Here is a 26,667-nt window from a genome sequence, read left to right as displayed (position 1 = left end):
GTTGGCACAACACAGTTTTTCCCAGTGTGGTCATCAAAATGATGTTTTATGGCTAAACCATTCTTTCAACATTTAATCATCAAGGAAATGTAAATCGAAACCACAATGAGATATCATCTCCTCCCAGTTAGAATTGCTGTTATCACAAAGACATAAAAATAAATGCTGGCGAGGATGCAGACGAAAGGGAGCTCTCCCACACTTTCGATGAGAATGTGAATTAGTATAGTCAATATGGAAAACAGTATGCAGAGTCCTCAAAAAACTATAAATGGAACTACCCTATGAACCAGCAATTCCACTACTGAGTATTTGTCCAGTTAAATCAGCGTATTGAAGAGATAGCTACACTCTTGTGTTCATTGCAGCATTATTCATGATAGCCAAGATATGGAATCCACCAAAGTGTTCACCAGCAGATAAATGGATTAAAAGAATGTGGTGCATATACACAATTGAATACTACTTAGCCATAAAAAAGAATGAAATCCTGTCATTCATAGCAGCATGGATGGAACTGGAGGACATTATGTTAAGTGAAATAAGCCAGGCACAGAAAGATAAATGGCTTAAAAAGTTGACCTCATAGAAGTAGAGAGCAGAATTGTAATAATCACAATTATAAATAATGGTCAGTATCAAAAAATATTGTCATCCTACAGTGCTACAGAACATTAGAACTTGTTTTTCCTATCTAGCTGTAATTTTCCCTCTTTTATTTTTTTTGAAACAGGGTCTCGTCCTGTCACCCAGGCATGACACAATCACAGCTCACTGCAGCTTAAACGATCCTCCTGCCTCAGCTTCTGGAGTAGGTACAGACACATGCCATCATGCCTAGCTATTTTTTAAACATTTTCCATAAAGATGGGGTCTTACCATGTTGCCCAGGCTAGTCTCAAACTCCTGGCCTAAAACAGTCCTCCCGCTGTTGTCTCCCAAAGTGCTAGGATTACAGGTGTGAGCCATCACGCCCAGCTCCAATTTTTAGATACCCCAGAACACATTCCAAGCTTGTCTTGTACCTCTCCTGTCCCGATTTTTAAAAATTTTATTATTATTATTTTTTTTTGGGAGACGGAGTCTTGCTTTGTCACCCAGGCTGGAGTGCGGTGGCCTGATCTTGGCTCACTGCAAGCTCCGCCTCCCGGGTTCACGCCATTCTCCTGCCTCAGCCTCCCGAGTAGCTGGGACTACAGGCACCCGCCACCACGCCCAGCTAAATTTTTGTATTTTTTAGAAGAGACGGAGTTTCATTGTGTTAGGATGATCTCGATCTCCTGACCTCATGATCTGCCTGCCTCGGCCTCCCAAAGTGCTGGGATTACAGGCTTGAGCCACCACGCCCGGCCTGTCCCCACTTTTGAATCAGCTGTTTTTTTTCCAAGGAATCCTGATTTCTATTGTGGAGAAAGGTACTTAGAAACCAAGGTCTTGGTGCTACTGGTATGTTATTGCTTTTAGGACCTTTCAAATATACAGGATATGAAGATATAGCTGTATGCATGTAACTCTATTGTGTATATATGTATATAACTATGTGCGTGTATGTGTATATATATCTTCATGTACTTTCAGTGATATTTTCCATCCCAATCTATGCCGCAGGGTTTTTCCTTGCCTTTCCTATTTGTAGAGCTTCCTTCCACATTGAGAACCTTATCTCCCAGTGAGCGTCACCCCATTTCTGTCTCATCTCTTTCCCTACTCTGCCCCTTGCCTCCTAGGGTCCCCTTTCCTCTCATCAGTTGTCAGACAAGAGGAGCATCATGCACACATCATAGATTTAATATTAAACTTTTAAAATTTTCAGGGAAATGTAAGCAGGCTTCTGCAGGGAAGGGGGCTAGGTCTGGGAAGATGGGGAGTACTTGCAGGCACCTGGGAAGCTCAGGGAAGCAGCAGGCACCCTGTCAATGGGGTGTCCCCTCATGAGGGTGGCAGACTGTCTCCCTGAGTTCTGGGTGGCAGCAGCAGCCCAGGGCCTTGGGCTGAGGCCCAGCCAACCCTCTGTGGGGCTGCCACACCACTTCCTAAAAAGGCATAAACACATTTTCTTCCAAGTGGAGTCCAGCGTATTTTATTTTCCTGTTGAATGGTAGACAGCATGAGGGCAGGGTCCCTGTGGTGATTTTTCTGCCAGTAATAGTTTCTGCAAGAGCAACAGTTACATATTTTTCTAATAAAATCAATTAAGGCAGTAACAAGTTTGCTCAAAGAATCAACCTGAACATATGTATATATATTATGTATCAATAAAAAAATTTTTTCCAGATTAAAAATGTAAAACTTATACCACAGTCAAAACAAACAAAAAACTCTGTTTAAGATTGATCTTTCATCTTTCATAGTGATTTGGCCTATGAGTAAATGTTAAAGATGATTTATTGGGTTTCTTTTTATTTCAGTGATGAGATGGAGAAGTATATTTTACATAAAAGGGCAAAAAATATTTTATGCATAGATTTTTTTTTTGGCCTATGTCCTTAGTTTAAATCCTCAGAATGTACATTATTGTCTTCAGAAATCAATCTAGATTTACCTGTACCTTATTAGAACTCAGCTTTGCTGAGTGTGGTACACACACCTGTAGTGCCAGCACTTTGGGAGAACGAGGAGGAAGGATTGCTTGAGCTCAGGAATTTGAGACCGGCCTGGGAAACATGGTGAAACCCTGTCTCTACAAAAATACAAAAAAATAAAAAAAATTAAAAAAAAAAAAAGGCTGGGCACGTTGGTTCACGCTTGTAATCTCAGCACTTTGGGAGGCTGAGGTGGGTGGATCACGAGGTCAGGAGTTCAAGACCAGCCTAGCCAACAGGTAAAACCCCGTTTCTACTAAAAATATGAAAATTAACTGGATGTGGTGGTGAGTGCCTATAAATCCAGCTAATCGGGAGACTAAGGCAGGAGAATCGCTTCAACCCAGGAGGCAGAGGTTGCAGTGAGCCGAAATCACGCCACTGCACTCCAGCTTGGGCAACAGAGCAAGATTCTGTCTCGGGGAAAAAAAAAAATTAGCCGGGCATGGTGGTGCACACCTACAGTCCCAGCTACTCAAGAGGCTGAGGTGGGGAGCCCTAGTGGGTGTAGTGAGCCAAGATCACACCACTGCACTCCAGCCTGGGCGACAGAGTGAGACCCTGTCTCAAAAAAACAAAACACTGAGCTTTAATTTTATAAAACTTTTTTCTAGTTGAGAGTACATTGCTACAAGCTAACTTTAAAGAAGTCATATTCCGGCTGGCATGGTGGCTCACACCTGTAATCCCATCACTTTGGGAGGCTGAGGCTGGTGGATCACGAGGTCAAGAGATCAAGACCATCTGGCCAACATGGTAAAACCCCATCTCTACTAAAAATACAAAAATTAGCTGTCTGTGGTGACGCATGCCTGTAGTCCCAGCTACTTGGGAAGCTGAGACAGGAGAATTGCTTGAATCCGGCAGGTGGAGGTTGCAGTGAGCGGACATCGTGCCACTGCACCCCAGCCTGGTGACAAAGTGAGACTCTGGTTCCAAAAAAAAAAAAAAGGTCATATTCTTTGATTACTAGGAACTTTGCAATTTGTTTTGCTTCTTCTGATTTTTATTTTTGCCTGGCACAACATTTCCTTCCTTGGCCCCTGTCTATATTAATAATGCTGCCAGGATATACTGAATGATTTTATTCCAGTATTTTCTACCTTAATTATGTTAAAGAAAAACAAAAGCTGGATATAAGTTATAGTGATAAGGACACATTTTAATCACTAATAACTATTGTAATAGTGAAGAGAGTCCAGCATGATCTGAGCTCAACTTTGGTGTGTGCAGAGGTGACTGGGTGTTTTAAAGGAAGAATGAAGCTGGGTGTGTACTGGACACTGGGATGAAGCTACTGCAGAAGCTGAGGCAGAAGGATTGCTTGAGCCAGGGGTTTGAGACCAGCCTGGGCAATACATCAAGACAGGCTGGGTGGGGTGGCTCATGCCTGTAATCTACACTTTGGGAGGTGGAGGCAGATGAATGGCTTGAGTTCTGGAGTTCGAGACCAGCCTGGGCAACATCGTGAAACACTGTCTCTACAAAAAATACAAAAATTAGCAGGGAATGGTGGCATGTGGCTGTAGTCCCAGCTACTCAGGGGGCTTGGGTGGGAGGATCCCTTGAATTTGAGGAGGCAGAGTTTGCAGTGAGCCAAGATCTCACCACTTCACTGTAGCCTGGGCTACAGAGTGAGACCCTGTCTCAGGAAAAAAAAAAAAAAAAAAGACTTTGCTTCACCCACAAATGGAAAATGAGGGACTAGGAGGGAGTTGAGTTGGGGGGCAGGGTATGCTTGACAGTCAGGGAAATACAAATTTACCAAAAGTGGCTGGTCCACATAAAACCCAACTGGGATTGCTAACTAACTGGTGCTGTTTGAAGTTAGGCTCTGACCCTCGCACAGAGGCCAGGAGACGGGACCCTATCTTCTGGTGTTGGCTGGAACAAACAGGAAATTCATTTGGGAGCCTTCACTTTTTTCAGGCAGGTTATCTAAGAGGGATAGGGTCAACCAGGGGATGTGGCCTTGAGCTGCTAGAATCTATGTTAGTATTTTGTTCAAATATTTACAGGCCTAGGTTAAGACCGACTTTGTTTCTTTGTTTTTTGAGATAGAGTTTTGCTCTTGTCGCCCAGGCTGAAGTGCAATGGCGTGATCTTGGCTCACTGCAACCTCTGCCTTCCGGGTTCAAGTGATTCTCCTGCCTCAGCATCCCGAGGAGCTGAGATTACAGGTGCTTGCCACCACGACTGGCCAATTTTTGTATTTTTTGTAGACACGGGGTTTCACCATGATGTCTAGGCTGGCTGAAACCCCATCTCTATTAAAAATAACAAAAATTAGCCAGGTGTGGTGGTGCACACCTGTAATCCCAGCTACTCGGGAGGCTGAGGCAGGAGAATCATTTGAACCTGGGAGGCGGAGGTTGCAGTGAGCCGAGATCATGCCGTTGCACTCTAGCCTGGGCAACAGAGCGAGACTCAAAAAATAAATACTTGCAAAAACCAAAAGAATACCATTTAATAAAAATTACATAAGATTCAAATGGCACAGTCCATAAATGAAGTTTTATTGGAATACACTCATGCCCACTTGTTTACATATTGTCTGTGACTGCTTTCCCATTACGAAAGTTGAGTGGTTGTGAGCGATGGCCCTCAAAGCCTAAAATATTTACTGTCTTGCTCTCCTCTCTACAGAAGAAGGCTGCTGATCTCCGACTGATTCATCGATTGATTATTATTTGAAACGGGGTTTCACTCTGTCATCCAGGCTATAATGCAGTGGTGTCATCTCACCTCACTGCAACCTCCACCTCCCAGGCTCAAGCAATCCTATCTCAGCCTCCTAAGTAGCTGGAACCACAGGCGTGTTCCACTGCTCGCAGCTAATCTTTTGTATTTTTGGTAGAGATGGGGTTTCACCATATTTCCCAGGCTGGTCTAAAACTCCTAAGCTCAAGTGATCTGCCCGCCTCAGCCTCCCAAAGTGCTGGGACTAGAGCCATGAGCCACCCTGCCTGGCTGACCTCCGATTTATATGGCCAGGTGGGGACAGGTGCTCAGTTGCTTGTGCATATGTTGTTTGGAGATCACAAGTTAGCAAGATAAAAGCGCATTCATCACAGAGGTTTCAGTCTAGTAGAAGTTAAATTTTTGTACCAGGTGCAGTGGTTCACGCCTGTAATCCCAGCACTTTGGGAGGCCGAGGCAGGCACATTGCCTGAGCTCAGGAGTTCGAGACCAGCCTGGGCAATACGGTGAAACCCCATCTCTACTAAAATACAAAAAACTAGCTGGGCATGGCAGCATGTGCCTGTAGTCCCAGCTGCTTGGGAGGCTGAGGCAGGGGAATTGCCTGAACCCGGGAGGTGGAGGTTGCAGTGAGCCAAGATCGGGCCACTATACTCCAGCATGGGTGACAGAGCGAGAGTTTGTCTCAAAAAAAAAAAAAAAAAAAAAACAAAAAAAACCCAAAAAAACCAAAGTTCGATTTTTGTTTAATAGGTGAGATCATTTGAAAGATAGATATAAATACTGATGTACGCATTGTGCTTTGTGAATGAATCTCTGCCTTCAAAACATTCCTGAGAAGCTTTCTGAAGGGTTCAAGCTGAAAACAGAAGAATGGAGAAAGAGATATTCTAAAAGCTAGGAGGCAAGAGTCTGCGCTAAGATTTGGATGTGACAGGACCATGAGTGGATAGAGAATGTTTTGTTTCTTGAGTGGGAGGTGGGAAACATTTTGGGAACAGGGTAAGGAAGAGAGAGGAGGCTCCAATGTTTCCAAGGAGTCCTGCCCACACCAAGAAGTCTGGACTGGAGGTTATTTGCTTCAAACATGTCATCTCAAGCGTGCGTGATCTATTTTGGAGCAAATAAAGTCAAGGGAAGTTTGAAACAGGAGAGTTTTCAGAGCAGTGGAGTCTGAAAAGTTGCCCTAAAATAAGGTTGAGCGTAAGAAAGTCCTTCCTGCTTCTGGAAAACGTGGACTGTGGGTGCTCGCTCTTTGGGGCCAGACAGAGAAGAGTTAAAAATTATGTGCTGGGTGCGGTAGCTCACGCCTGTAATCCTCGGAGGCCGAGGTGGGTGGATCATGAGGTCAGTTTGAGACCAGCCTGGCCAACATAGTGAAAAACCACGTCTCTCCTAAAAATACAAAAATTAGCTGGGCATGGTGGCGCATGCCTGTAGTCCCAGCTACTTGAGAGGCTGTGGCAGGAGAATCACTTGAACCCAGGAGGCAGAGGTTGTGGTGAGCTGAGATTACACCACTGCACTCCAGCCTGGGGAACAGAGCTACCCTCCATCACCACAAAGGTTTACACAAAAATCAAAATTGTGTTATTTCTCCCTTTTGCACCTAATCTCCCACTGAAGATGACTGCAACTTTCCTGTGAATTCTGAACCTGCTGCCAAAAGATACTTCTTTATATTCCATGATTTTTGTGTAAACCTTTGTGGTGAGAATTGGAGAAAGCTGAATTTGCTGCTTTGCATCCAGAGTGAGGAGGCCAAGTTAGGCTCCCGTGTTAATTTGCAGAAAGCCCATATTCCCGATCTGGTAGGGATGGTGGCGCTGAAGGTGTTGGAAACCAGAATCTTGGCAGAAACGGAGTCAGCTTTGAACATGGTACAAATTTGGACCAAGGGACTAGTGATGATTCAGGTCAGGATGCTGGGAACTGTATTGGTCCGTTCTTGCACTACTATAAAGAACTACCTGACACTGGGTCATTTATAAAGAAAAGAGGTTTACTTGGCTAATGATTCCACAGGCTCTAAAGGAATCACAGCTGAGGAGTCCCTAAGAAACTTGCATCATGGCAGAAGGCAAAGGGGAACAGACACATCTTTACATGGCAGGAGCAGGAGAGAGAGAGCAAGGGGGGTAGGTTCTATATACTTTCAAACAACCAGATCTTGTGATCTATCACAAGAACAGCACCAAAGGGGAAGTCCACCCCCATGATCTAGTCACATTCCACCAGGCCCCACGTCCAACATTGGGGATTACAATTTGACATGAGATTTGGATGGGGACACAGACTCAAACCACATCAGACACCAAAGAAATATTTTACTTATTTTCAGTTGTCAATGGAATTCTGCTGATGAGAAATAAATGTATCTTGCCAATAACTTACAAAGTAATAAAACCGGCCACGTGCGATGGCTTACGTCTGTTAATCCCAGCACTTTGGGAGGCTGAAGCGGGTGGATCACAAGGTCAGGAGATCAAGACCATCCTGGCCAACGTGTTGAAACTCTGTCTCTACTAAAAATACAAAAATTAACTGGACGTGGTGGCGCATGCCTCTAATCCCAGCTACTTGGGAGGCTGAGGCAGGATAATAGCTTGAACCAGGGAGCCAGAGCTTGCAGTGAGCCGAGATCGTGCCACAGCACTCCAGCCTGGTGACAGAGTGAGACTCTGTCTAAAGCAAAAAAAAAACCAAAACAATTCGCCTGGAAATGTATAATATATTGACACTTTTTAGTATTTAAAAAATTTTCAGTGATACCCTGTATCTACAAAAAAAAAAAAACAAAAAAGCAAGACAAAAACGAACAGGCATGGTGATGTGCACTTGTAGTCCCAGCTACCCAGGAGGCTGCGGTGGGACGATTGCTTGAGCCTAAAAGTTCAAGCCATGATCTCACCACTGCTCTAGCCTGGATGACAGAGCAAGACTGTGTCTAAAAAAATTTTTTTAATTAAAAAAAAATTCATCTTGACTTGCTTTTCATGTGAATCTGGTATACTTGCTACTTTTTGATAATGCTTTGCACTTTTTAAATTGTGGTAAAAACATTACATAAAACTTCCATCTTCCCCATTTTAAGTGTCCAGCTCAGAGGCATTAAGTGCATTCACACTGATGTGCAACCATCACCACCATCTACCTCTAGAACTTTTTGTCTTACATAAGTGAAAATTACCCATTAAATAATAACTCCGTTTCCTCCTCCGCCGACCCCATCCCCTGGCAACCACCATTCTACTTCCTGTCTCCATGACATTTGATTAGTCTAGATACCTCATATAAGTGGAATCATACAGTATTTGTCCTTTTGTGTCTGGCTTATTTAACTCGGTGTAATGTTTCCAAAATTCATCCATGTTGTAGCATACATCAGAATGTACTTTCTTTTTGAGGTTGAATGATACGCCATTGCATGTATACGTTATGTTTTATTTATTAATCCATCAATGGACATTGAGGTTGCTTCTGCCTTTTGGGTAATGCGAATAATGCTGCTATGAACATGGGTGTGCAAATATCTCTTTGAGTTTCTGCTCCTAATTCTTTTTTTTTTTTTTTTTTTGAGCTGGAGCCTTGCTCTTTTGCCCAGGCTGGACTGCAGTGCCACGCTGTGATCTCGGCTCACTGCAACCTCTGCCTCCCAGGTTCAAGCAATTTTCACTTGATTCTCCTGCCTCAGCCTCTCAAGTAGCTGGAATTAAAGGCTCAAACCAACACACCAGGCTAATTTTTTTATATTTTTGGTAGATTTGGGGTTTCACCATGTTGGCCAGGCTGGTCTTGAACTCTTGAACTCAAGCGATCCACCCGCCTTGGCCTCCCAGAGTGCTGGTATTACAGGTGTGAGCCACCATGCCTGGTCTTCTGCTTCTAATTCTTTTAGATATAACCCTGAAGTGACGATGCTAGATTATTGCAGTGTTCTGTGCCCAGGTCTTAATTTATGGAGATGACTGAGTGATGACATGGAGAGACCAGTGCCACTGAATTTTTTTTTTTTGAGATGGAGTTTCGCTCTTGTGCAGGCTAGAGTGCAACTGTGCGACCTCGGCTCACTGCAATCTCTATCTCCTGGGTTCGAGCGATTCTCCTGCCTCAGCCTCCCGAGTAGTTGGGCTTGTAGACTCCCACCACCACGCGTGGCTAATATTTTGTATTTTTAGTAGAGACAGGGTTTCACCATGTTGGCCAGTCTGGTCTTGAACTCCTGATCTCACGTGATCCGCCTGCTTCGGCCTCCCAAAGTGCTGGGATTACATGGGGGAGCCACCACGCCCGGCCAGTTGAAGATTTTTATTCCTTACATTTTTCCAGGAAGGGGGCCACACTACACCACAGCACGTGAGGAGCACTAGGTTTTGGTCTGGAGGCAGAAGATAGCAGTGAAGGGGAAAATCTAGGGTAAAGCCTTTACTGGGAACTCCAAGGGAAACAGGGCAAGTTTGAGCATAGGATTAAATAATTAGTTTAAATAATTCTGGTTGGCTTTGGGCTATAGGGATGGTCTCTAGTGGCTTGGTTTGTGCCCTGGGTATGTAGAGTATGGGAAATAGTGGCCAGCGAGAGTTAGCTAAGGAGTTGGCTGGGCTACAGACTGGGATTGGTCGTTTGGCATATGAAAGACATGCTTATAGACAAATCATTGTATTTGGGAATTAGGTAGCTTTGGGAGGGGCATTCTCTCCCATGATTTGCAAGGCCCTCAAAAGCCAGAGCAACAAAAATACAGAAAATAAGATATAGTTAATATAATTGGCTCGGTGATGAATGGATCCCAAATAGACAAACACAGAAGCTAAGAAAACCCAGAACACATGGTAATTCTTCTTTTGCATTTTTTGAGGAAACCACATAGTGTTTTGCATAGTGCCTGCAAAATCTTCCATTCCTACCAACATTCTACAAGGTTGTCAATTCATCTGGTCTTCACCATCACTTATGTTCTGTTTCTTCTTTGTTTTATAGTAGCCATCCAAATGGGTGTGAAGTGGTATCTCACTGTGATTTTGATTTTGATTTCCCTGACGATTAGTGATGCCGAGCATCTTTTCATGTGCTTCTTGGCCATTTGTATGTCTTTGGAGAATTCTCATTAAGACATTTGCCCATTTGTTTGTATGTATGTATGTATGTATTGAGATGGAGTCTCTTTCTGTTGCCCAGGCTGGAATGCAATGGCCTAGTCTCGGCTCACTGCAACCTCTGTCTCCTGGGATCAAGCAATTCTCCTGCCTCAACCTCATGAGTAGCTAGGATTACAGATGTGCACCACCATGCCTGGCCAATTTTTGTATCTTTAGTAGAGACGGGGTTTCACCGTGTTGACCAGGCTGGTCTTGAACTCCTGACCTCAAATGATCCACCCACCTTGGCCTTCCAAAGTGCTGGGATTACAGGCGTGAGCCGCTGCATGTGGCTTGGCCCATTTTAAAATCATGTGTTTTTTTGTTTTTTTTTTTAATGTTGATTATAGAATTCTTTTTTTTTTTTTTTTTTTGATAGAGTCTGGCTGTGTCGCCCAGGCGTGATCTTGGCTCACTGCAACCTCCACCTTTCGGGTTCAAGCAATTCTCTTGCTTCAGCCTCACAAGTAGCTGGGATTACAGACATGCACTACCACGCCCAGCTAATTTTTGTATTTTTAGTAGAGACGTGATTTCACCTTGTTGTCCAGGCTGATCTCAAACGGTTGGCCTCCTGTGATTCACCCACCTTGGCCTCCCAAAATGCTAGGCTTACAGGCATGAGCCACCGTGCCTGGCTGAGGAGTCTTATATCTATGTGTACTATTAACATCTTATCAAATATGTGATTTGCAAATATTTTCTCCCATTCTGTGTGTTGCCTTTTCACTCTGTTGATTGTGTCCTTTGATGCACAGAAGGTTTTGATTTTGATATACTCCAGTTTATCTATTTTTGTGTTTCCTTAGCTTTTGGTGTCATAGTCAAGAAATCATTGCCAAATCCGAAGTTGTGAAGCTTTTTTTCTAACAGTTTTATAGCTTTAGGTCTTATATTTAGGTCTCTGATCCATTTCAAGTTCATTTTTGTATATGATGTAAGGAAAGGGTCCAACTTCATTCTTTTGCATGTGGATATCCAGTTTTCCCAGTACCACGTGTTGAAAAGGCTGTCCTTTCCCCATTGAAGGTCTTGGTACACTTGTTGAAAATCATTTGACCATATGGAAGAGCTTATTTCTGGGCTCTCTATTCTATTCCAGTTGCTATGTTTTGCATTCTTTTTAAAAAATATTTTTGGTCTTTACATTTCAGAATCAGCATTTCAAATGTGACTTGTAGGACTATGTGCAGTGAGGAAGATGGTTAATCATCCTATTCTGACCAGGAGTTCTGACAACTTTGCTGCTGTAGGCGAAGTGTCTAAGGCAGGTGTCAGCAAATTCTCCTCTAAAGGAGCTGTGTGTGTGTGTGTTTGTGTGTGTGAGTGAAAAAGAGGGTGAGATGTATTTTAAATTTATTTTAAGAAATTGGCTTACATGATGGTACAGTCTTGCAAGCCAAAAATCTGCAGAGTAGGCTGGTAGTCTGGAAACCCAGGGAAGAGTTGCGGTGTTAAGTGTTAAGTCTCAAACTAATCTGAAGGCAGAATTCCCTCTCTTCCTCTCTTCCTCAAGAGATCTTCATCTGTTTTATTTTCTTTTTGTTTGTGTTTTTTGTTTGTTTTTTTTGACACAGAGTCTCGCAGCCCAGGCTGGAGTGCGGTGGCACGATCTTGGCTCATTGCAACCTTTGCCTCCCAGGTTCAAGCGACTCTCCTACCTCAACCTCCTGAGTAGCTGAGACCACAGGTGCACACCACCATGCCTGGCTAATTTTTGTATTTTTAGTAGATACAGGGTTTTACCATGTTGGCCAGGCTGGTCTTGAACTCCTGACCTCATGTGATCCATCTGCTTTGGCCTCCCAAAGTGCTGGGATTACAGGCATGAGCCACCGTGCCCGGCCTTAATCTGTTTTCTCTTAAGGCTTTCAACTGATTGGTTGAGGTTCACCCACATCTTGGAGGGCATTCTGCTTTACTCAGAGTTTACTGACATAAATGTTAATGCCATCCAAAAAGTACCTTCACGGCAATATTCAGGGTGGTATTTAGCCATGTATCTGGGACCAACCAGGTAGACACAGAAAATTAAACATCGGCTGGGCGCGGTGGCTCACGCCTGTAATCCCAGCGCTTTGGGAGGCTGAGGCGAGCGGGTTATGAGGTCAGCAGATTGAGACCATCCTGGCTAACACGGTGAAACCCTATCTCTACTAAAAAAGAAAAATACAAAAAAATTAGCCGGGCGTGGTGGCGGGCGCCTGTAGTCCCAGCTACTCAGGAGGCTGAGGCAGGAGAATGGTGTGAACCCGGGAGGCAGAGCTTGCAGTGAGCCGAGATGGTACCACTGCACTCCAGCCTGGGTGATAGAGTGAGACTCCGCCTCAAAAAGAAAATTTTTTTTTCAAAAAAAAAATAATAATTAGAAAATAAAATTAAATTTAAAAAAAAGAAAATTAAACATCAGGGGCTGGGCACAGTGGCTCACGCCTGTAATCCCAGCACTTTGGGAGGCCAAGGTGGGTGGATCACAAGGTCAGGAGTTCGAGAACAGCCTGACCAACATGGTGAAACCCCATCTGTACTAAAAATACGAAAATTAGCCAGGTGTGATGGCGGGCACCTGTAATCCTAGCTACTTGGGAGGCTGAGGTAGGAGAATCACTTGAACCCGGGAGGTGGAGTTTGCAGTGAGCCAAGATTATGCCACTGCACTCAAGCCTGGGTGACAGAGTGAGACTTCTTCTCAAAAAAAAAAAAAAAAAATATATATATATATATATATATATTAAACATCACAAGTTTACCTATTATCAACACGGATGCCATAAGCATCTCCTGGAACCTTACTTACTCTGCAAATAAAGATATTAACAAGATCATACTCCTGCCTAACATGATACTCCACCTTGTATACAACTAAAAAACACGCCAACGTTTTAGTGCAAACAGAAGAGGATACAAAGTCTGTGGGTGATAGTCACTTTTTTCCTTTTTATCCTGTAACATAAAAACTATAACATGAAGTTAATAACACTGAAATACTATAACATAAAGTCAATATATCTTATATGTTATGTGGTAAGGGGATAAGAGAGGAAAGAAAACTTAAAAAAATTTTTTTTTATTTTAAGACAGAGTCTCGTTCTGTCGCCCAGGCTGGAGTGCAGTGGTACGATCTCAGCTCACTGAAACCTCCACCTTTCCGGTTCAAGCAATTACCCTCCCTCAGCCTCCCGAGTAGCTGGGATTACAGGCTTACGCCACCACGCCCAGCTAATTTTTTCGTATTTTTAGTAGCGATGGAGTTTTACCATGTTGGCCAGGCTAGTCTTGAACTCCTGACCTCAGGCAGTTTGCCTGCCTCAGCCTCCCAAAGTGCTAGGATTACAGGCGTGAGCCACTGCACCTGGCCTAGCAATGACATTTTATATACACACATGCACATGCACAAACCTATTCATAAAAGATGAAATACTCAAGACGATTACAGTTCTGATTTCTGTAACTGGTCAGGTGGTCACAGCTCATATTTGTAATTACCTCTGTCTACTATTCATCATGTATTCCCATTGTCCTCAGCAAGTACTGCAGCTGGTTGTGATTATTTACCTGGTGGGGTGACCCAAACCTTCAATTTTTGAAGGGTCTAGGCCAGTCATAGTCCTGCCTGAATTTGGTTGTTAGCGTTTTCCATGGGCTTTAGTCACAGAGCTTGGTTAATCCTAAAATACCCTAAGGGACGCCGGGCGTGGTGACTCATGCCTGTAATCCCAGCACGTTGGGAGGCCGAGCTGGGCAGATCACGAGGTCAGGAGTTCGAGACCAGCCTGACCAACATGGTGAAACCTGTCTCTACTAAAAATACAAAAATTAGCTGGGTGTGGTGGCTCACGCCTGTAATCCCAGCTACTCGGGAGGCTGAGGCAGGAGAATTGCTTGAACCCCGGAGGCAGAGATTGCACTGAGCTGAGGTCACGCCACTGCACTCTAGCCTGGGCAACAGAGCAAGACTCCATCTCAAAAAAAAAATTAAAAAATACCCTAAGGGATCCCTTGTACTTCACATATATTCTTCCTTACTTCCCTTATGAAGCAGAAGTTCGGTTTCCCCTTGGTAATCAGGATGAGTAGCACTAGCCAGCACAACAGAGTTCCCTTCTTTGCTGATTCAAAGGCATGAGAAGCCTAAAAGAGTTAGATTAGATAACAGTCTTTTTTTTTTTTTTTTTTTTTTCTGAGACAGAATCTCACTCTGTCACCCAGGCTGGAGTGCAGTGGCGCAATCTCGGCTCACTGCATCCTCTGCTGCCCCGGGGTTCAAGCAATTCTTCTGCCTTAGCCTCCCCAGTAGTTGGGATTACAGGTGCCTGTCGCCATGCCTGGTTAATTTTTGTATTTTTAGTAGAGACGGGGTTTCACCATCTTGTCCAGGCCAGTCTTGAACTCCTGACCTCATGATCCACCTGCCTCGGCCTCCTGAAGTGCTGGGATTACAGGTGTGAACCACTGTGCCCAGCCTAGATGGCAGTCTTAACTTCTAGTTCAGTCCAATCACTGCTGTTTCTACTGATGGAAGTATTCCTGCTGTTGGAACTAAGACTGCCAGACCAGAAGAGTATGAAGTCATGGTGATAGGAAACACAAATTCTGCTAGATGGTCAACTAGGGATAATTGTGGAGGGCTGCCACTCCCATTTCTATCTTTTGGTTTCTAGCCTTGTCAACCCTGACTATGGGAGAAACAGCAATATATTGGATACTGACCCAGACAGTATACAGCCTCCTGAAAAGCCTTACCCCAGTCCTGTAAGGTATTACCAAATAGCTGGTACTGTAACTGAATCTTCAAAAGGCCTTTCCACCATTCTGTGAAATCATCTGCCTTAGGATGGTGGGGAAGATGGTAAGACCACCGAATTCCATGAGCATGGGCCCATTGCTGCATTTCCTTTGCTATGAAGTGAGTTCCTTGGTCGGAAGCAATGTTGTCTGGAATACTATGACAGTGCATAAGGCATTTTGTGATTTTACAGAGGGAGCTTTTGACAGAAGCACTGCATGCAGCGTAAGCAAATCTGTATCCAGAGTAAGGGTCTGTTCTATTAAAGACAAAACACTGACCCTTCCATAATGGAGGGGATTCGATGTAATCAGCCTGCCACCAGGTAGCTAGCTGATCACCGTGGGGAATGGTACCATAGTGGAGACTCAGTGTTGGTCTCTGCTGAGGGTAGATTGGGCACTCAGTGGTGGCCATAGCTAGGTTGGCCTTGGTGAATGGGAGTTCATGTGGCCAAACCCATGCGTAACCTTCATCCCTGCCATCGTGGCCACTTTGTTCATAATCCCATTGGGCAATGACAGAAAAATGAGCCTGACTGTATGTATGAAACAGGTCATCCTGTCCACTTGGTCATACAATCCTCCTCTGCTGAGTGGCCATTCACATGGCCACAAATGTCTTTACCTTTTTTTTTTTTTTTCCCGGTTGATTTAGAGAGGTCTATCTATAGGTCCATCTATCTCTTCCCAAGGCTTCCTTGTCACCAATTTTCCAATCATGCTCCTTCTACATTCCTGACCAGCCAAACCATTGGCCACAGCCTATAAATTGGTATATAATTGTGTGTCTGGCCATATGTCCTTCCAAACAAAATAAACAACCAGGAACACTGTCCCCAGCTCTACCCACTGGGAGGATTTGTCTTCGCTGCTGTTCTTCAGGGAGGGCTTCAGAAAGGCTCTGTAGTGCAGCAGTTGTCCACTTCTGGGTGATATGTGCATATTACGTAGAACCATCTGTAAACCAGGCCTGAGTCTTCTCTTTTTCCATTATCTGATTGAAGGGAACGCCCCATGAGCCACAGGGGCAGCTGGGATAGAGAAAGCAGTGTAGCAGGAGTGGGGGCCATGGACATTTGAGCCACTTCTTCGTGTAACTTAATTATGTCTTCAGATCATGTTCTGGCTGTGTGGGCTTAACTTTACAGCTGGGCGGGTAAGATAACACCCAGTTCATGAAGGGCAGCTCAGGTTACGTGGTAACTTGGTGTCCTGTGGTTAAGCTTTTAGTCTCCATTAATGCCCAGTAGCAGGCCAACAGCTGTTTCTCAAAAGGAGAGTAGTTAATTACAGAGGATGCCAGGGCTTTGCGCCAATATCCTAAAGGCCTATGCTGCAACTTACCAATGAGGGCCTGCAAAGAGCTCCTAAAAACATTACTGTCTGCTACTGACACTTCAAGCATTATTGTGGTTTTTTTTTTTTTTGAGACAAGGTCTTACTCTGTTTCCCAGGCTGTAGTGCAGTGGCATGATCCTGGCTCACTGCAGCCTCTGTCTCCCAGGTTCAAGCAATTCTCATGCCTCAGCCTCCTGAGTAGCTGGGATTACAGGGGTGTGCCACCATGCTCAGCTAATTTTTGTATTTTTAGTAGAGACAGGATTTTACCACATTGACTAGACTGGTCTTGAACTCCTGACCTCAAGTCATCTACCTGCCTCAGCCTCCCAGAGTGCTGGGATTACAGGCGTGAGCCACCACACCTGGCCGCATCATTGGTTCTTGCAGAATCATGTGACCATAGAGACAGAGAAATTTACGTTGCAGCCTGAACCTGTTGCAGAAGCTTTTCTTGTTTTGGGATCCACTCAAAACTACAGCTTTTCAGGTCATGAATGTAGCACATGAACTGGGTATTTGAATCCCTGAGCTAATTTTCCCCCTACTTTGTTCAGTGAAATTAGGAGCAACTAGACAGTCTCATTATACTTGTTAGTTTGACAAAATGTTTGAAGGTATCATACACGTTAATCCAGAACCTTGCCTTTTATATTTATTTAATTTAAAGTATCTGGGCCGGGAGTGGTGGCTCATGCCTGTGATCCCAGCACTTTGGAAGGCCAAGGCGGGCGGATAACCTCAGGTCAGGAGTTCGAGACTGGCCTGGCCAACATGGTGAAATCCCATCTGTACTAAAAATACAAAAAGCAATTAGCTAGTGTTCTTCTGATTACTTGTAATTAATGCCTTTAAATCTAGTTAATTTAGAGTACCAATTTCAGAAACCAACCCCAGAACTAACTCAGAAAATTTATTCTTAAGATCTGTTTCCTATAGAAGTATTCTTGGTAACAAAATCTGTGTGTGTTAGGGTTCTCCAGAAAAACAAAGTGAACTAATAGGATGTATATAGTCTCAGTCTCTGTCTCTCTTTCTCAGAATTCATCATGTGGTTATGGAGGCTGGCTAGTCCAAAATCTTCAGAGCAGGCTATGGATTCAGGGAAGAGTTGATGTTGTAGCCCTAGACCAAGGGCAGTCTGGAGACAATTTCATCTTCTTTTTCTTTGGTTTGTTTTCTCTTATGGGTTTCAATTGAATGGATGAGGTCCACCCATATTAAAGAAGGAATCTGCTTTACTCAGAGTCTACTGATTTAAACATTAATCCCATCTCAAAACATGCCATCATGGCACCATCCAGGTTGATGTTTGACCAAATACCTGGGTACCATGGCCTAGCCCCATTGAAACATAAGATCACTATCACAGTCAGATAACAAATACTTTTAGCTTTGTGGGTCATATGGTTTATGTTACAACTACTCAACTGTGTGGTTGTAGTCATAGACAATACATAAACAAATGGCCATGGCTGTGTTCCAATAACACTTTATTTATAGATACTAAAATTTGAACTTCATATAATGTTTACATCACAAAATAAACTTTTACTTGGATCCTTTCCGCCTTCCCCCTACCCACCATGTTTAAAAAAGAAAAAAAAAGTACCGCAGCCGGTTGCAATGGTAGGTACCTGTGCATATCACTATGCCTGTAATCCCAGCTACTTGAGAGGCTGAGGCAGGAGGATCACTTGAGCCCAGGACTGCAAGGTTATATCGTGCTATAATTAAGCCTGTGATTGTGTCACTGCACTCCAGCCTGTGCAACGTAGAGAGGCCCCATCTCTTTAAAAAAAATATGCAGGCAGCAGGCAGGATTTGGCATAGTTTGCTGACCGTCAAGGGCTCTCTTTTCTAAAACCTGGATGTGGTAACAATATGTGCAAAGGCCATGGGTGAAGAGCTTTTTATTTTGTTGCTTGTGTTCCAGTTGGTGCATTCTCGAGTAGGTACTTTCTTTTCTTGCTCATTCTCTTCCTGAGCCTATCTTGGGATTTTCTAAGAAGGTTGCTATTAGTCTAGTCTTTTTCCAGCTGCTCCCTAGATTGAGGCGGGAGAGGAGAAATTCAGCAAAGATTTCTCTCTCCTTATCAAGGCTGTCCCTCGCCTGCTTTCCTGTGGGACAGATGGTGCCTGTAGGCAAAAGTCTGGAAAATGTCAGCTGCCCCTGTTACTTGGTGCTTTGAGCAGAAAGGCATGTTGGGTTAGTTCCTGGGCTCCAGTGCTTAATGTACGTGTGTTCTGTTTTGTGTTTTTACCCATCTTTCTGCCTTGGCTTTAGGTTTTTGTATTTGCATTTATGTAAACTTTTTATGGAATAAAATTATAATGAAGAGGAGCAGCATAGAGTTGGGGTTGAGAGCTGGCAGTACTGAAACCAGAATGCTTGGCTTGAATCTGGGCTCAAATGCTTGAGAGCTGTGTGACTTTGAGTATAGTTCTTCCGTTTTCTGGGCATCAGTTTCCTAATCTGTAAAAGGGATGGAAATAGGGCCAGGCATGATTCCTTAGGCCTGTCATCCCAGGTACTTGGGAGGCTGAGGTGGGAGGATAGCTTCAGCCTAGGAGGTCGAGGCTGCAGTGAGCCATGATTGTGCCACTGCACTCTAGCCTGGGTAACATAGCGAGACCCTGTCTCTAAAAATAAAAATAAAAAGAAAAGATGGAAATGAAATAGTAACTCACACGGTTTTTTGTTTTGTTTTTTTTTTTTTGAGACAAAGTCTTGGAATCTCACTCTGTCACCCAGACTGGTGTGCAGTGATGTAATCATGGCTCACTGTAGCCTTGACCTCCTGGGTTCAAGCAATTCTCCTGTCCCAACTTCCTGAGTGGCTGGAGCTACAGGCACATGCTATCATGCCCGGCTAATTTTTGTATTGTTAATAGAGGTGGGGTCTCCCTATGTTATGCAGGCTGATCTGTAACATCAAGGCTCAGGTGATCCCCCTGCTCAGCCTCCCAAAGTATTGGGATTATAGGCATGAGCCTACAGTGGCCATCACATGGTTTTTATTTTTTGTTTTTTATTTCTTTTTAATCTTTTTATAGTAGTCCTGAATCCAGAACATGATTTTTAAATGAACTAATGTTAACATACTTAGAAGAGTAACTGCTGCATAGTAAGGATATGGGTTTGTACAATAAATAAATGAAAAACAAAGAGAGCTGCTCACATAGAGTGCAGATTTCAAACCATCTAGTCTTTCTAGTTTTATTACATTGAATTTCTGCTTCTGAATTTTTAATTTTGTTATAAGAAGGATGTTAGTCCCTCTAAAGTATCATTTCCAATATTGTATATGTTCCATAAATTTTAAGGTTATTTACTTCAAATTATTTTATAATGCATATGCCTTTTATATTTGTTTTAGTTCTAATATATCAAATGCAGCTTTCAAAAATATTTTAGTGTGTATAATTATCTCAGATTACAATTCGTAGAAGTGCTTTTTTAAAAGACAAATATTATATTTAAAAGACCCTGCCACAAAAGTACTCCTCATGGCAGGGAAGATGGACTGGGGATGATGTGGCAATTATGCAAAGAAAACTTCACATTATTTTGTATTTAAAACATAACCTGAGGCCGAGTGCAGTGGCTTATGCCTGTAATCCCAGCACTTTGGGAGGCTGAGGCGGGTGGATCATGAGGTCAGGAATTCGAGACCAGCCTGGCCAATATGGTGAGTCCCTGTCTCTACGATAAATACAAAAATTAGCTGGGCGTGGTGACATGCACCTGTAGTCCCAGCTGCTTGGGAGGCTGAGAGGAGAATCACCTGAACCCGGGAGGCAGAGGTTGCAGTGAGCTGAGATCACACCATTGTATTCCAGCCTGGGTGACAGAGTGAGACTCTGTCTCAAAAAGAAAAGAAAACAAAACAAAACAAAACAAACCTGATTTTATATTTTGTCATGTCATACAGTTGTATTTGTTTTAAAATATCCTTCCACCCCATCCAGAAGTATTTTATCCAAGTAGCAGCACATCTTATTTCCATGCCTGGCTGGACTTGACTTATACTTGTCTCAAACAAAGGAAAAAGAAAGTAATTTATAACAGTCAAAAGACCTCTACTTCTCAATAAGTTAGGGGGGAAAATGGTCTCAATCTACCACTCACTTTTCTACTAGAATTTCTTAATGTTGCATCAGTGTTTCACAATGTAATCGAAAACTGAAAATACAAATCTTCTTTTATTTTATTTTATTTTATTTTATTTATGTTTTGAGATGGAGTCTTGCTCTGTTGCTCAGGCTGGACAGTGCAGTGGCGTGATCTTGGCTCACTGCAACCTCCACCTCCCAGGTTCAAATGATTCTCCTGCCTCAGCCTCCTGAGTAGCTGGGACTACAGACGCACGCCACCACGCCTGGCTAATTTTTGTATTTTTAGTATAGACGGGGTTTCACTGTGTTGGCCAGGATGGTCTCGATCTCCTGACCTTGTGATCTGCCCGCCTCAGCCTCCCAAAGTGCTGGGATTACAGGTGTGAGTCACCGCACCCAGCCTCAGAACAGTTTATATTTACAAAATTATTTCAAAGATAGTAGAGAGTTCCCATGTGTCTCATATGTTTCCCCTATTAACATGTTACACTTGTGTCATTGATGTACCAATATTGGTACATTTTAATTAACTTTTATAACATACTTTATCCAGATGTCTTCAGTTTTTCTAAAATACCCTTTTTCTGTTCCAGGATCTCATCCAGGAAATCACAGTACAGCTAGTACTCTTGCGTCTCAAGGTTGTTCTTGGTTGTGACATTTTCTCACTTTATTTTGATGACCTTGACAGTTTTGGGGATTACTGGTCAAATGTTTGTAGAATGTCCTTGAATTAGGGTTTTTAAAAACTGATTTATAATTCACATACTATAACATTTACCCCTTTAAAATATATAATTCAGTGCTTTTGAGTATACTCAAAATGTTTCCCAACCATCCTGTGGTTGGAAAATTAGATAAACTATTATCTAATTCCAGAAATTCCAGAATATTTTGATCATCCGGAAAGAAACCTCATAACCAACAGCAATTACTCTCCTTTCACTCCTCTCCCATCCCCTGAAAATCACTAATCTGGTTTCTGTCTATATGGATTTGCCTATTCTTTTTTTTTGAGACAGAGTCTTGCTCTCTCACCCAGGCTGGAGTGCATTGGCGCAGTCTCGGCTCACTGCAACCCCTGCCTCCTGGGTTCAAGTGATTCTCCTGCCTCAGCCTCCTGAGTAGCTGGGATTACAGGCATGTGCCACCACACCCGGCTAATTTTTGTATTTTTAGTAGAGACAAGGTTTTGCCATGTTGGCCAGACTGGTCTTGAACTCCTGACCTGAGGTGATCCACCTGCCTTGGCCTCCCAAAGTGCTGGGATTACAGGCGTGAGCCACCACACTCACCCTGGATTTGTCAATTCTTAACATATCATATAAAAGGAACCATAATAATGCCTGACATGTTGGCTCATGCCTGCAATCCCAGTACTTTGGGAGGCCAAAGTGGGACGATTTTTTTAGTGTAGGAGTTGGAGACCTCTCTGGGCAACATAGTTAGACCAGGTCTCTACAAAAAATAAAAAAATTAGCCGGCATGGTGGCACATGCCTGTAGTCCCAGCTACTAAGGAAGCTGAGGTGGGAGAATTACTTGAGCCCAGGAGGTCGAGGCTGCAGTAAGCCATGATTGTGCCAGTGCACTCCAGCCTGGGTGACAGAGTGAGACTGTTAAACAAACAAACAAAAAACAAAAAAAAATATGTAGCCTTTTCTGTCTAGCTGCTTTCACTCAGCATAATGCTGTCAGGGTTCATCCATGTTTTTTCATGAATCAACACGCCATTCCTTTTTATAGCAGTATAATATTCCATAGTACCATGCCATAGTTGTTTTCTTTTTTCTTTTCTTTTCTTTTCTTTTCTTTTCTTTTTTTTTTGGAGAAAGGGTCTCACTCTGTTGCCCAGGCTAAAGTGCAATGGTGTAATCATAGTTTACTGCAGCCTCGACCTCCCTGGCTCAAGCAATCCTCCCACCTCATTTTGGGTAGCTGGGACTAGAGGCACGCACCACTATGCCTAACTAATTTTTAAAAAAATTTTTAGTAGAGATGGAGTCTTGCTGTCAGGGAGATCTCAGACTCCTGAGTTCAAGCAATCCTCTCACCTTGGCTTCTAAAAGTGTTGGGATAGCGGGCGTGAGCCACCGCAGCTGACCTCAGATTTTGTTTATTCATTCATCAGTTGAAGAGCATTTGAGTTGTTTCTAGTTTTTAACTTTTTTTTTTTTTTTTGAGGCGGAGTCTCACTCTGACCCAGGCTGGAGTGCAATGGCATGGTTTGGCTCACTGCAACCTCCGCCTCCTGGGTTCAAGTGATTCTCCTGCCACAGCCTCCCTAGTAGCTGGAACTACAGGTGTGTGCCCCCACACCCGGCTAATTTTTGTATTTTTAGTAGAGATGGGGTTTCACCATATTGGCCAGGCTGGTCTTGAACTCCTGACCTCGTGATCTGCCAGCCTCAGCCTCCTAAAGTGCTGGGATTACAGGCGTGAGCTGCTGCGCCCGACCCCCAGTTTTTAAGTATTATAAATAAGGCTGCTATGAAAATGCATAGACATGTTTTTAATTTATGTTTTCATTTCTTTTTTTTTTTTTTTTTTTTTTTTTTAAGACAGGTTTGGCTCTGTTCCCCAGACTGGAGTGCAGTGGTGCGACCACAGCTTACTGCAGTCTCCACCTCTCAGGCTCAAGTGATTCTCCTACCTCAGCCTCCTGAGTAGCTGGGACCAGAGGTGTTGCAACACCACATTTGGCTGTTTTTTTTTTTTTTTGTAGAGACAGGTCTTGCTATGCTGCCCAGGCTGGTCTCGAACTCCTGGATTCAAGCGATCTGCCTGCCTCGGCCTCCCAAAGAGTTGGGATTATAGGCTTGAGCCCCTGTGCCCAGCCCCTCTGTTTTCATTTCATTTTTTTTTTTCTCTGAGACGGAGTCCTGCTCTGTCGCCCAGGCTGGAGTGCAATGGCGCCATCTCCCTCACCGCAGCCTCCAGCTCCCAGGCTCAAGGGAGGCTTCTGCCTCAGCCTCCCAGGCAGCTGGGACTACAGGCGCCCGCCACCATGCCTGGCTAATGTTTGTATTTTTTAGTAGAGATGGGGTTTTACCATGTTGGTCAGGCTGATCACAAACTCCTGATCTCAGGTGATCCACCTGTCTCGGCCTCCCAAAGTGCTGTATTACAGGCGTGAGCCACCGCGCCTGGCGTTTTCATTTCGTTCTGATCTGCTTGGGAGTAGAATTGTAGGTCACATGGTAACTTCAGGGTTAACATTTGTAAGCATTGCCAAACTCTTCCACTGTGGCTGTGCTGTTTTACATCCCAATCAGCAGTGTTAGAGGGTTCCAATTTCTCCACCTCCTCCACAACACTTGTCATTGTCTTTTTAATTATAGCCCCAAGTGGCATCTCATTGTGGTTTTCATTTGTATTTCTCTAATGACTTAACGATTGTATCTTTTCATGTGCTTATTGGCCGTTGGTATTTGAGAACCATTTTAATCCTTTGCCCATTTAAAAAAAAATGTTTTTGTCCTTTTGTTGTTGAATAGTAACACTTTTTTTTTTTTTTTTTTTTTTGAGACAGAGTGTCACTCTTATTACCCAGGCAAGAGTGCAGTGGCATGATCTGGGTTCACTGGAATCTCCGCCTCCTGGGTTAAAGGGATTCTCCTGGCCTCAGCCTCCCAAGTAGCTGGGACTACAGACATGTGCCACCATGCCCGGCTAATTTTCATATTTCTAAGACGGGGTTTCACCATGTTGGCCAGAATAGTCTCGAACTGCTGGCCTCAAATGATCCGCCTGCCTCGGTCTCCCAAAGTGCTGGGATTACACTTATGAGCCACTACGCCCAGCCAAGTAGTAACACTTCTTTACACATTCTGAATACTACACTCCTAGTAGCTTTATGATTTGCAAATATTTTCTCCCATTTTCTTGGCTGTCTTTTCACTTTCTTAATGTCCCTTGAAGCAAAAACTTTTATGTAACTGTGATGAAGTTCAGTTTATTTATTATTTTTGATTGCTTTTGTTTTAGGTGTCATATCTAAGAAACTGTTGCCTAATTCAAGGTTACGCAGATTTTTATATATACACACATATATTTATACATGTATATATAAGTATACATGGAATATATATGTAAAATATACACATACACAAATGTTATATATCACATTTATACATAGGTATATATGTGTATATATACATATATAACATGTATATATATGTTCTATAACAAGTGACTTATAGTTTATTGATGTATTTTGAGTTAATTTTTGTACATGGTATGATGCAAGGGTTCTGATTAGTTTTTCTAGTCTCCTTTGTCTATTCTGTACAGAACCGTTTTATTGCAAGTTTAGTGTGCTTTAAGTACATAACCTTAAGTGTTTGGCTTGGGGATAAATGTAGACTTTGGGAAAATTGAATTTTTGGGACACCTATCAGGGTCTACTAGCATATCATAGTGGAGTTTAGCGGCAATGTCTCCTTCTCTGTATCTTCACTCCCCAGTTGTAGAATATGCTGAATCAGACCTATTATTAACTAGTATAAAATATGAGTGAGCCTAATGGCAGTTCTCTTTGTATTTTCTGTAAAGCCCAGGACACCCATTATGACTTCTCAGACTCCAAAGCGAATTTCCTAATGCAGTAGAACATACAGGAGATTATGAGGAAAGGCAGTCAGAGTTTGAAAAGAGAACATACCAGAAACAATGGAAGATAAGTCCAAGAAACTAGATAAGTGCAAGTTGAGAATTGAATGTAGTTTATTTCTTTTTAATAATACTTATATTTTAATTGTAAAAGTAATTCATAATCATTGCAAAAAGTACGAAACACTGTAAAAATTAAAAATACAAAACAATCTCAACTTGTGACAGCCAAGAGAAACCTGAGGAAACATGACTATAATGTTTGTGGCATGTAAGTTTGGTGTCTACAATGGAAAAAGGATATTAGGGAAAAAAAAGAGGAAATATAAGATACAGACATTAGTTAAAACAATGAGATAAAAAATGAATACCCAATTTCTACTCCTAGAAGAAGTGGTACTGTAACATTTGGTGATGTTCTAAGAGCCAACATTTTTACCCAGCTTTTACTAGGACCTGTTCTAAATAGTATTTTAGCTCATTTAATTGTTAAGCCATTGTATAAAGTAAATAGAATCCCTTCTTTTGTTACAGATTAGGAATTTAATACACAGAGGGTTAAGTAACTTGCTCAAAGTAACATTGTTGTGGAGAGTCAAAGCTGGAATTTGAATCAAAAGAGCCTGAGTCCAAAGGCATGGTTTTTGTCACTGGACTATAATGGTATGTGTTCTTTCATACTTTTTTCAGTGTACGAATAAACATACAGTATGCCTTTATTTTACTTATTTTTTTTGAGACAGAGTCTTGCTCTGTCACCAGGCTGAACTGCAGTGGTGCGATCTCAGCTCACTGCAACCTCTGCCTCCTGGGTTCAAGCAGTTCTCCTGCCTCAGCCTCCCGAGTAGCTAGGACAACAGGCACGCACCATCACGCCGAGCTAATTTTTCTGTTTTTTTTGTAGAGATGGGGTTTCACCATGTTGGCCAGGATGGTCTCGATCTGACCTCGTGATCTGCCCACCTTGGCCTCCTGAAGTGCTGGGATTACAGGTGTGAGCCACTGTGCCCAGCCTACATTTTATTTTTTGATTCACTCCTGTGATCAGAGTCAACTTCCCATGTTATTTTATGTGAATATGTATCAATGAACTATTAGAAATTGCAATGTTTTTGTAGGTCAACAAAATTGAATATTGACAATTTTATATGGTTCAGCCTAATAGATCATTTTTTCCATCAGCGATATTGCATGTTATTGTTTATATATACGTTTATTTACTTAGCCTATCTGTTCTCTGTGAGGAACATTACACAGTTTCTGAGATTTTGTTATGATAAAAGTCAGCATTGATAAGCCTCTGTGCACCTGTTTTAATGTAGGATCATTGGGAACTGAGCAGTAGCTTACAGGGCTTGAGAGGGGATTTAACCATTTAGTCAACCTCCACTC

The 26,667-nt window shown here is 42.9% G+C and overlaps 1 protein-coding gene across 1 annotated transcript in view; it reads left to right on the top strand.

Moving 5' to 3' along the window:
* Window positions 1–26,667, top strand: part of SNRPN (small nuclear ribonucleoprotein polypeptide N) — a 115,301-nt gene that overhangs the window by 63,427 nt on the left and 25,207 nt on the right. The gene's annotated exons all lie outside the window — the stretch shown is intronic.

The sequence above is a fragment of the Papio anubis genome, chromosome 7 (assembly GCF_008728515.1).
Source record: "Papio anubis isolate 15944 chromosome 7, Panubis1.0, whole genome shotgun sequence".
NCBI classification, from domain to species: Eukaryota; Metazoa; Chordata; class Mammalia; order Primates; family Cercopithecidae; genus Papio; species Papio anubis.
Note: the sequence above shows the minus strand (reverse complement) of the source record. Positions and strands in the feature narration are given on the sequence as shown.